The sequence below is a fragment of the Budorcas taxicolor genome, chromosome 19 (assembly GCF_023091745.1).
Source record: "Budorcas taxicolor isolate Tak-1 chromosome 19, Takin1.1, whole genome shotgun sequence".
In the NCBI taxonomy this organism is placed as follows: Eukaryota; Metazoa; Chordata; class Mammalia; order Artiodactyla; family Bovidae; genus Budorcas; species Budorcas taxicolor.
Window position 1 is genome coordinate 35536705 of NC_068928.1, and position 10682 is coordinate 35547386.

Consider the following 10682-nt stretch of genomic DNA (forward strand, 5'->3'; position numbering starts at 1 on the left):
GTTACAGCAGCCTCCTTCCATATGATCAGGCTGCCAGCTCTCACCCAACATCCAGTCTATCAGAAAATGCCATCAGCTCTGCCTCAGAATCTCAGCCGCTCAGCCCATTGCTTCAACCCAATCTAAGCCAAAGTCATTGCTCTTTGGATTCTTATAATGGTATCTACTCATCCCCTTCATTCTATTCCTGATATAATGATTTTTTGTGGAGGGGCAAAAATGTGTATTTTAAATTTTACAATAAACAAACATACTTCTTAAGTGAAGATTTCCCCATATTTCCAAGTAAGGTAATGTTGAACATACCTTATAATGAATTTTACATTTGGCTTCATCTTTTGGTAAATACAGTTGTGAAAATTGAGTCAGACTCTTTCTTTTAAAAATTTCTCCCCTTAACATGCACCCCTTGCTGAAGACAAAATTGAACACTAAGAAGACATCAACATCCAGGAAGATAACCTGCATTTGTTTCTTTCGTTTGAAGTTCTAATGTCAAGATAAGGTCTTAAAATAATCCTTTCACAAGAATGAGGCAGCTTTATGCTGTAAAAATGTGAGCTCTTTGTCAAAGGTTATGCTCTTCTGTCCTCATCTGCTGTGACCACCTGTCAGCATCTTCTTTAAAGATCATTTTTTTCTTCCTGGCGACACCTACATGCAGCTCACTGGCTGTCCAGCTCAGCTTACAGCCCAAATGTAAGCTTACGTTCCCGAGCGAGAGCTCCGCGGTGGTTTCACAGGCCTGCACGTGCTGAGCTAGCCCTAGTGTTTTCTGTGCATCTCTGCAAATCTTGGAGGGGCAACACTGACACTCATCTCAGTCATTTTTGTGTTTACCGCAGGTCTCACAGCACCCACCAGGCTGGTTGCAGCGCTTTTTCAAGGAAGGGATGCTGAGGTTAACATGAACACCAAACCGTAGGAGGCAGAGGGGAGGGTCTATATCCACAGCATGGTAAAAGCTTAGATCCATCATTGCACTTACACTGGCAGAGCCTGTCCTTGCCTCCCAGGAAGTCCAAGGCAGAATTCAGGTATGAGTCTACCGTGTGAATGCCCTTCCAGATGGCCTTCAGGGTGACCCTTCCGTCGGCGGTCTGGGCCTGCTCCTGGCACGTGAAAGTGGCAGCCAGGAGGAGGAGGAGGACATGCACTGGGCTGTGCTGGGCTGACCCCCACGAGCCACTGTGGGTGCCCTAGGCAGTCTCTCTGGCCGGCTCCGTGGTGGCCCACCCCATGCCCAGACACACACACACCTCCCCAACTGCCCCACCCTCCCCACTCTGGGCTGATGGCTGATTCCAGAACTGGGGCAGGAAGTACACAAGATGAGTCTGGAGCATCTTGTACCAGAGAGAAAGACAGTGCTAAAAAAAAAATGATGGGGGTATGTCAAAGGGCCACAGGAGTCAGTGAGAGAGCTCCCAATTTTAGCAACAAAATAAAATATTATTGGATTATAACCCAAATGTAAAATAAATATCTGTGAGTCCATTATAAATGTGTTGAGTAAATCAATAAATGGGGGAAAAGAAATCAATCTTTCATGCAGAAGAATTCCAAATAATGTTGATACTTCACCCTAAATGGGGGAGGGGGAGCATCACTTTCACCCAAATGTGGGCAGCACACACTTCAAGAAGGGAAGTGAGAGTAGCTTTCCAGTAGAGAAACCTAGCAAATACTGCCTCGGCCAGGTGATCAAGATCAACATCCAGAGCCATAACTCATGCTAATAAAATGTACCCTTGAGATGATCTGTGATGAAAATTGCACTTTATCTCTGTGATCTTGCTCCTGAAAACCCACAGCTCCAGACTGATCATGAGAAAATATTAGGCAAGTTCCAACCCAATAAACCTGACTGACCAGGACCTCCTAGTTTTGTAAAGGTCATCAAAAGCAAAGAAAATCCAAGCAACTGTCACAGCCGAGAGAAGCCTAAGGAGACAAGCATAAATGTGGCATCCTGGAGCAGAAAGTGAAACTTAGGTAAACTAAGGAAATCTGAATAAACAGTAGACTTTAGTTAACAATAATGTTGGTTCATTTATCAAGGGTTGCGAATGCACCATTCTAATCTAAGACATCAAGTCTAACCACGAAGGTGTGATCACTCGTCTAGAGCCAGACATCCTGGAGTGCAAAGTCAAGTGGGCCTTAGGAAGCATCACTACAAACAAAGCTAATGGAGGTAACTGAATTCCAGCCGGGCTATTTCAAATCCTTAAAAATGATGCTGTTAAAGTGCTGCACTCAATATGCCAACAAATGTGGAAAACTCAGCAGTGGCCACAGGACTGAAAAGTCAGTTTTCATTCTGATCCCAAAGAAAGGCAATGCCAAAGAATGTTCAAACTACCACACAATTGTACTCATCTCATATGCTAGCAGAGTAGTGCTCAAAATTCTCCAAAGTAGGCTTCAATAGTACATGAACTGAGAACTTCCAGATGTTCAAGTTAGATTTAGAAAAGACAGAGGAACCAGAGGTCAAATTGCCAACATCCATTGGATCATAGAAAAAGCAAGAGAATTCCAGAAAAACATCTACTTCTACTTCATTGACCATGCTAAAGCCTTTGACTGTGTGGATCACAACAATCTGCAAAAAGTTCTTAAAGAGATGGGAATACCAGATCACCTTAGCTGCCTCCTGAGAAATCTGTATGTAGGTCAAGAAGCAACAGTTAGAACTGGACATGGAACAACAGACCAGTTCCAAATTGGGAACGGAGTACGTCAAGGCTGTATATGGTCACCTTGTTTATTTAACTTATATGCAGAGTACATCATGAGAAATGCTGGACTGGCTGAAGCACAAGCTGGAATCAAGATTGCCGGGAGAAACATCAATAACCTCAGATATGCAGATGACGTCACCCTTATGGCAGAAAGTGAAGAACTAAAGAGCCTCTTGATGAAAGTGAAAGAGGAGAGTGAAAAAGCTGGCTTAAAACTCAACATTCTAAAAACTAAGATTATGGCATCTGGTCCCATCACTTCATGGTGAATAGATAGGTGTGCTGCAGTCCATGGGGTTGCAAAGAGTCAGACATGACTGAGTGACTGAACTGAACTGAATCTAAGACATCAATAACAGGAGAAATTGTGTACGGGGTGGAGCGTGGGATTTGGGGGAACTCTCTGTACTATTTTAATTTTTCTATAAATCTAAAACTGCTTTAAAAATAAAATCTATGAATAATTACAGCTCCTGAGACTTCCCTGGTGGTCCAGTGGTTAAGACTTTGCCTTCCAATGTAGGAGATGTGGGTTCAATTCCTTGGCAGGGAGCAGAGATCCCATATGCCTCGTGGCCAAAACTCCCAAAAAGATAAAACAGAAGCAGTATTGTAACAAATTCAGTAAAGGTTTTAGAAATGGTCCACATCAAAAAAAAAAAAAAAAAATTACAGCTCTCCAGTGCCCTGTATCTCTTCTCCTTGCCCTCTTCCCATCACGCTTATCAACGTTTAACATGCTACAAGGTGAACTTAGGTGTTTGTTATTGTCTGTTAACTCTCAAGAATCTAAGATCCCTAAGCATTTTGTCACTTCACTATTATAATCCCAGCACCCTGAGCAATCTGACAAATACAGATACTAGGTGTTCAACAAGTATTTGCTGAATGATAAATTTCTAAATATAATCACCGTTAGTTTTTCCAGTTTTTTCTCTGCCTAAATACACTTAGTATTGTTTAAAATAAACACAAGGTCATAATGGTTTGCTCGTATGCTACCTTCACTTGATAGCTCCTGATTACTTTTCCTTGCTATTTTTCTTTTACAGCATCATTTTTTAGAAGGTGCTGATGTTTGCAGGCCTAGCGTGAAGCAAATGGCTGTGATTCACGAGGCAAGTCTTTGGGGCTCCTCTTTCTGTCGGCTCCACCATGCTCATGTGGGCAGGAAGGATGGAGCTGCGCCAGGGCCGCCCTCTGACATCAGATCCGTGGGCACTAGATGCTGCTTGATGGTAAACTGGGCACGTCAGAACCCAAGGATTAAACAGCTTCCAAAATCCACTGGCTTGTCTGCGACCAACCAGAGGGCTAGGGCACATGCCCAGAACTTTTGCCAGCTCGGGAATAGTGGAAAACACTATCCATGCATACATTTGGGAGAACTGGAGCCAGGCCTCCCACAATCAGCCACAGCCCACACCCAGGGCTGATGGTTACAGCCTCAAGTGCTCTGGAGAGCTGAGCTCCTGAGGGGTGGGCATGGGACTGGCAGACCTGCTGTCCAGGCACCTGGGTGGGGGCTCAGGAACCTGCCCCGCTGGCTGTTTTCCTAGTGGGAAGAGGGCAGCCTGGGCATGCTTCTGGGGAACCCAGTCGGTTGGGGGAGGAAACACTATGGTGTGTGTGGCGGGGGGAGGTGGGAGGGTGACAAGGAACAAGGGGTACCCTTTCTCTGCACCTAGAGGCCATATGCCACTTGTCCTCCTTCCTGGCAGCAATACTGAGCCACCGAGACTTTGCTAGACATATAAGAGTGCTAAAGATAAAAATACTCAGGGACATATGCCTCTGTGAACTGCTTTGCTAAATGCGTTTTAGGAGTCCTTCAGCTTCCCTCTAAACCACAATTTCACTCCATCCCCACTGGCTCCACTTACAAGAAGAAGAAGGGAGACTGTTATGGCCTTAGAAACCACCGTGTGATGAGGGTGTGCGGATGCAAACGTATCCTCAGTGTGCCCGCCAGAGCAGCTCCAGTAGACCAGCGTCCACCTGCATGTGCGCGTACATGCGTGGCTGCTAGCGTGTGTGTGGACCTGGGAGCCCCATTTGTGCTTTGGTGTCTTGCATGCTTGCCTTCTTCTGCGTGAGCACCAGTGGGTTTGCCTGGGCACCAGGGTTTGTGTGGGTGTGTCCTTGAATGTGCATGGATCTGTGCTCTTCTCATGAGTGGTGTGCCTCTCATGTGAGGGCGTACATGGGGGTGTGCATGAGTGGATGTGCTCAGATTGTGAGGAGCTGAGCGCTGCATGCCTTCTGTGTGAGTTCATGCTTGTGATATGCATGTGCAGGGGGCAAGCTTTGAGGAAAAGAGATTGCCCTTGGTCCCCCGCACCTGCCCTGGCAGACATTAGCAGGACTGTTTGTTTTTATCTCTCACAGATGAGGTGCCCCTTTCTCCCCCCGACATCTTCATCTGAAGTTTCTCCAAACTGCGCCAGTTCCATTCACCTCCCATCCATCTCTTGCCTTCACTAGCTCACCAGTTTGTAGCACTCTGGACCCCTGAGAGGCTCAGGAAGGAAAGGGCCCCTGAGTCACCTATTTTTGGTAAAAGCTGCATTCAGTACATCTCATGGAGCATCTCCGTGTGCCTGAGCGACTAAAGGCCTCAAGAAGTCATGAAGTAGAGGCACCTAAGGCAGTCCCGCGGTGGGCTTCCTGGTTTGGAATGATGAGTGCACACTGGGGGCACGGGCAGCATGCTGTAGGGACGCCCTGTTTAGTGTGGGCAGCTGCCTCTCTTCTCTTCCAGTGACAGTGTAGATGCCTCCACCATTCGACTGGTTGGCACTGTGTGGATGCAGACTGGGCCTGTCATAGGCTTGGGAAACACGTCCTGCCCTCTGCATCTGGGGCCTCAGGGAGTCCTGGTCTTGCCCCAAGAAGTGCCTGAGGTCTCACAGTAGGCCTCAGGCTTAGAGCTGGTGGCCAGGTCGCCACACCTTCTCACCCAGCCCTGGTCTGGCCATCAGGGCAAAGGATGCTAAAGCAGTGGGCATAAGGGAGACCGGCCCTCAACCCAGTCCTCCAGGACTAGAAGCCGAGTTTCTGATTCCAGGTCTGGTGCTCTGCCCCTCAGCATTTGCCCTGCCAGGCCAGGTGCCCATCCAGTCTTCAACTCCAAGAAGTCTGGCAGCAAGACCTCAAAGCACAGTGGTCCTGCATCTTGATACCCAGCCAGGAGCGGGTAGAGAGCAGATACCTTCCTGCCAGTCCCACTCTTGATCTGACCACTGGTTCCAGAAACTAGGACTGAGTCAGGGAAGCTCCCTGCTCTTCTCTCCAGCTCCCCTGTAACACTGAAAGCAAAGTGTGCCAGTAATATGCAAACACAGTCTCTTTGTATGTTTCAAAAAAAAAAAAAAAAAAATTGCTGAAGTAGGATAAAACCCGAGACTCTTCCACCCTCCCCGACCCCCAATCTCAGTCTGCGGACCAGAGGTGACCCCCTACAGTTCAATGTCGCCTTCCGAGTTCACACTGATGGGTTTTTTTAAAACAAAGTAGAATTCTACTCTATTTTTTGTGATTTGCCCTTATTTTAATTTAATCAAATCCACATCAAGCCAGCTTGATCAACCCATTATTTGTTATCAGCTGCACTGACCCCAGAGTGCTGAAGTCTCCCTCATTTACTAGATGGATCCCCACTGATAGAAGTGCGTCTCCAAGTTTTCGCTATTTCAGAGTCAAGAATGGTGCGGCAAATACCTTTCCACAAATCTCTGGGTGAGGGCACACGCGGAAAAGATGGATTCCTGCGCCTGGCACAGAGGAATCAGAGCAAGAGAATAAAAGAAAAGGAAGGAGGGTGAGGTTCTGAGAGGACCCCAGGTGCCGGAGACCAGAACGCCCCCCCTCCAAGTCCCCCCTCCAATTCCCCCCCGCGCGGCGCGTCTGCCACCACCCCAGACTAGCCCTGGCGGGGATGCACTCTTTCCTCCCCGGAGCCCCGGCCCTCCGCGTTCCCGAGGTCCGGCGGCCTCTAGCCCTTGCGGCCCCCACCGGCGCAGAGCTGCTTGAGCCTCGGAGGAACCAAAAAAAGCCGGCGCGTGGTGTGCGCGCGAGCAGCGTGGGGCCCTGGCGCTGCCGTTTTTAGCGTGCCTGGAGCCCAGAATACAGACTTAGTCACCCCCAGGAAACGCGGCCATAATATTTTTGGTTGCATAAGCAAACTAAATTAGAAATCTGGAGCACGTTCAAGACCCTTAGATGCCAGCGCTCGGCGAGTGTGGGGGACCAGGGGAAAGACAGATGGGGATTAGGCGAATTGAGCATCCGGAGGATAATTTCCTCTTTTAATTTGGGTTCTACCGACCATGTAAGCAGCATTAGCAGTCCAGTTACATAACCACACCAGAGCCCGGCTGGGGACCGCCGCAGCCCGCAGACCCGCCATCCTGCCTCTGCGCCTGCCTGCCTGCCTGGAGGAGGTGGGGGCCGTATTCCACTGGCGCCTCTGCCAGTTCTCAGAGAACCTAAGTGAGGCGTCCCAAGCCACACAGTTCCGGACTTGCACTCAGAATTTGAACTGGAGAGAGCAAACTCAGGTTTGCCTGGAGAGAGCTTCTCCATATCACTGGGCAGAGATGCAATGTGGTGCAGCCTTCCAAGCCCGGGGGCCTCTGAACACAGCTTGGGAACGTCCACGATTGCATGGAATAATGGAAAACGGGAAATCTACCCATGTTTGACAATAAGGAGAATGGGCAAATGAACCACGTGGAGTATTCGGTGCTGTGGCATATCCTAGAAGACAACAAAAGCCTTGGGGGTGATCCCTATTCAGACATGTTAGAGATACAGCATTAAGTGAAGAAGGGTAAGTTGCAGAACAATGTGAACAGTATGGTCTCATTTGTGTTAAAAGAAAAAGAAAACCACAAATCCCCAGCAAAGCTATCCCTGCATCTACAATGGTCAGAAAAGCAGATGCTATTAAAGGGGCCACGAGGGTGGCCTCATGGGGCTGCTCTCCTTTGAAAAGAGGCAGAGCCTAAAGAGAGATCAGAGGGAAGTTCATATTTTACTCTGTATACTTCTGTACTGTTTGAATTTCTCACACCAGAATGTATTGTTTGTGCTTGTGTCATTTAGAAGCAAATCCTCAAAGACATAAAGGCTGGGAGCAGCCTTGCAGATGGAGGTTGGACTCCACCTCCAGCCACCTTCTCAGAAAGCAAGAAGGGAGGTCTGAATGTACTCAGAGGAGAGGGGGTCTTAAAGAGATGTGGCCTAGCACTTTGTTATCTGAACAGGGAAACTGAAGTCCAGGACTTGACAGGGACTGGCCCCACCATTTCCCAGCAGCCGACAGCAGGCTGTGGGGTGTTAGCCTGTTGGCTCTTCCACCACCAGCTGCTCTGCCTTGCCAATTCTCAAATAGCTGGGGTCATGGTGGGGCAGGAGAACGAAGCAGGAAAGAAAGAACCAAGTGCCCACAGGGCAGATTAGGCGGGGAGCAATTTCCATCCACCCAACCATCCATCCGACAAATGTGTTGAGGGTGATGGAGGATTTAAAGCATGTCTGCAAATTCTTCAAAACTCTTCTCTTTAGTTAGTGGATCCCTGTCTCTTCCCCTTGATTCTAGGCTTTTTCCTCAGTGACTCACTTATAGCCCATAGAATACAGTGGAAGTGACACTGCCTGACTCCAAGACTGGATCAGAAAAGGTCACACAGCTTTCTTCTGGCTCTCTTAGGATGCTTGCTCTGGGGAATTAAGCTACCTAAGATGTTGACTGGGCTTCCCTGGTGGTTCAGATGGTAAAGAATCTGCCTGCAATGCAGGAGACACCAGGTTCAATCCCTGGGTTGGGAAGATCCACCGGAGAAGGGAATGGCTACCTACTCCAGTATTCTTGCCTGGAGAATCCCATAGACAGAGCCTGGTGGGCTACAGTCCATAGTGTCGCAAGAAGTCAGACACAACTGAGTGACTAACACCGCAAGGTGTTGACTTTGACTACCCAGAGACTGCCATGCTGGAGAAGCTACATTGTAGCATTTTAATCAAAAGCCCGTCAAGCCCCCAGCCAAGTGCCAGCATCAGCTGCAGGCATGAGCATACACTATCCAGCCCCGGGGGAACCTCTGCATGACTGCAGCCCATGGCAGACCCCAGGTGAGAACTACTTGTCTGAGACCTTCCCAAATTCCAGATCCAAAAACTCATGAGCAAAATAAGTCACTAAATTGTGGGGTGATTTGTTACAAAGTGATAGGATGTAAAAAGTGGGTTACTCTGTACACAGAGGAGTAGAATGATGAACAAGCGTGGTCTCTGCCCCCAACATAATAGCAATTTAATGGCAAAGCTGAACACACAGGCAGATAATTACAAAATAATGTGGTAAGCACACCGGTGGAGTCATGCGCTGGTAATATGGGAACAGAGCAGGAGTCTGTAATCTAGGCTGGGTGGGGTCTGAAAAGTTTTCCTGGAGGAGGTGACATTGAGCTGGCTCTGAAAAGTGAGTAAGGGTTGTCTGGGTAAGGGATGAGGTAAGAAAGGAAAGTCAGTCCAGGCAGAAGAAGTAAGCATGAGCAAGCCCCAGAGGTGAGAAACAGAACAAAGTCAGCCAGCAGGGAAGCCCCTTATGAAATAGGAGACAGGGAGGGAACAAGATGAGGCTGGGTAGGTGGCAGGGACCCCAGCCTCGAAGGACAGGAGAGCAGCTGGGAGGTGAGGGCAGGAGGTGGAGCCTCTGGGGCAGCGGGCAGGAGGGTGGAGAAGAGGGGAGGGAGCAGGGAAGTGGAGACAGACCGGTGAGGAGGCAAAACCTAGGAACAGGGAAGAGAACATGAGGGTCTCAACGCTAGAAAAGGCCAGGGTGCATGAGGTGTAAGAAATATTTGGGAGATAAATTGTCAGGCCTGGGTGCCTGGCTGAGAGTGTCAAGGGCAGCTCCTGGGTTTCTGTCTTGGGGACCCAGGGGGCAGTGGCACCAGCAGCTGGGAGAGCCCTGGAGGAGAAGTGTGATCTGGCCTTTTTGCTGCATTTTGGCAGGTCCAAGGTGGGATGTTCAACAACTCATTAGGTGTTTAATCCAAAATTTGGGGGAGAGATTTGGGGAGGTGTGGTGACCACAGACTCCATGAAATGGAGAATGAGTGAGTGAATGATGAATGAGTGAATGAATAAATGTGTACCAGGAGGAAAGTGAGTGCAGTGGGTTAGATGAGGTATTGAGAGGGTGTGGGACTGGCCCTGCGTACTGACTTTACTGCTGAAACTGCCTGAGGGGGTATACAGCGGGGAAGATGTGATCCTGGACGAGCCCACTCCCTTTCCGACTTCCCAGGTGGCACTAGTGGTAAATAACCCACCTGCCTTTGCAGGAGACATAAGAGATGCAGGTTTGACCCCTCGGTTGGGGTCCCCTGGAGGAGGGCATGGCAATCCACTTTATTCTTGCCTGGAGAATCCCATGGACAGAGGAGCCTGGAGGGCTGCAGTCCATAGGGTCACACGGAGTTGGACATGACTGGAGCAACTTAGCAGCAGCAGATCTGATACCCAATGGCCTGGAGATCCATGGTCAAATTTCCTGGAATGTGTCCCCATGGGTAGGCCACAAGAAAAGACAAGGAAGAAAATACGGAAGTCCAAGGAGTCAGGAGACTCAGATCCAAGAAGCATATTAATGCAGCAGCTGTTGTGTGCCTGGTACTATGTTCCATGTACATTATTCAATTTGATCCTTAAGTCGATCCATTTATGGATTCAACAAATATTTGTTGAGTACCTACTATGTGCCAGGCTCTGGACTAGGTGCTGGGTATATACTAGTGAATAAAACACTGTCCCAGCCCTCGTGGAGCTTAGGGTATATACAGGGGAGGTTATTCTTCCCATTTGACAAAGCTCAGAGAGATCCAAGGTCACACAGCTGGTGAGAGGTGGGCTGACTGGCTCCATGTC

General features: G+C 48.8%; 1 pseudogene; it reads right to left on the reverse strand.

Annotated features, from left to right (window-relative positions):
• Positions 1-623: 623 nt before the first annotated feature.
• On the reverse strand, positions 624-7155 carry LOC128065427 (group XIIA secretory phospholipase A2-like; annotated as a pseudogene).
• Positions 7156-10682: the final 3527 nt, after the last annotated feature.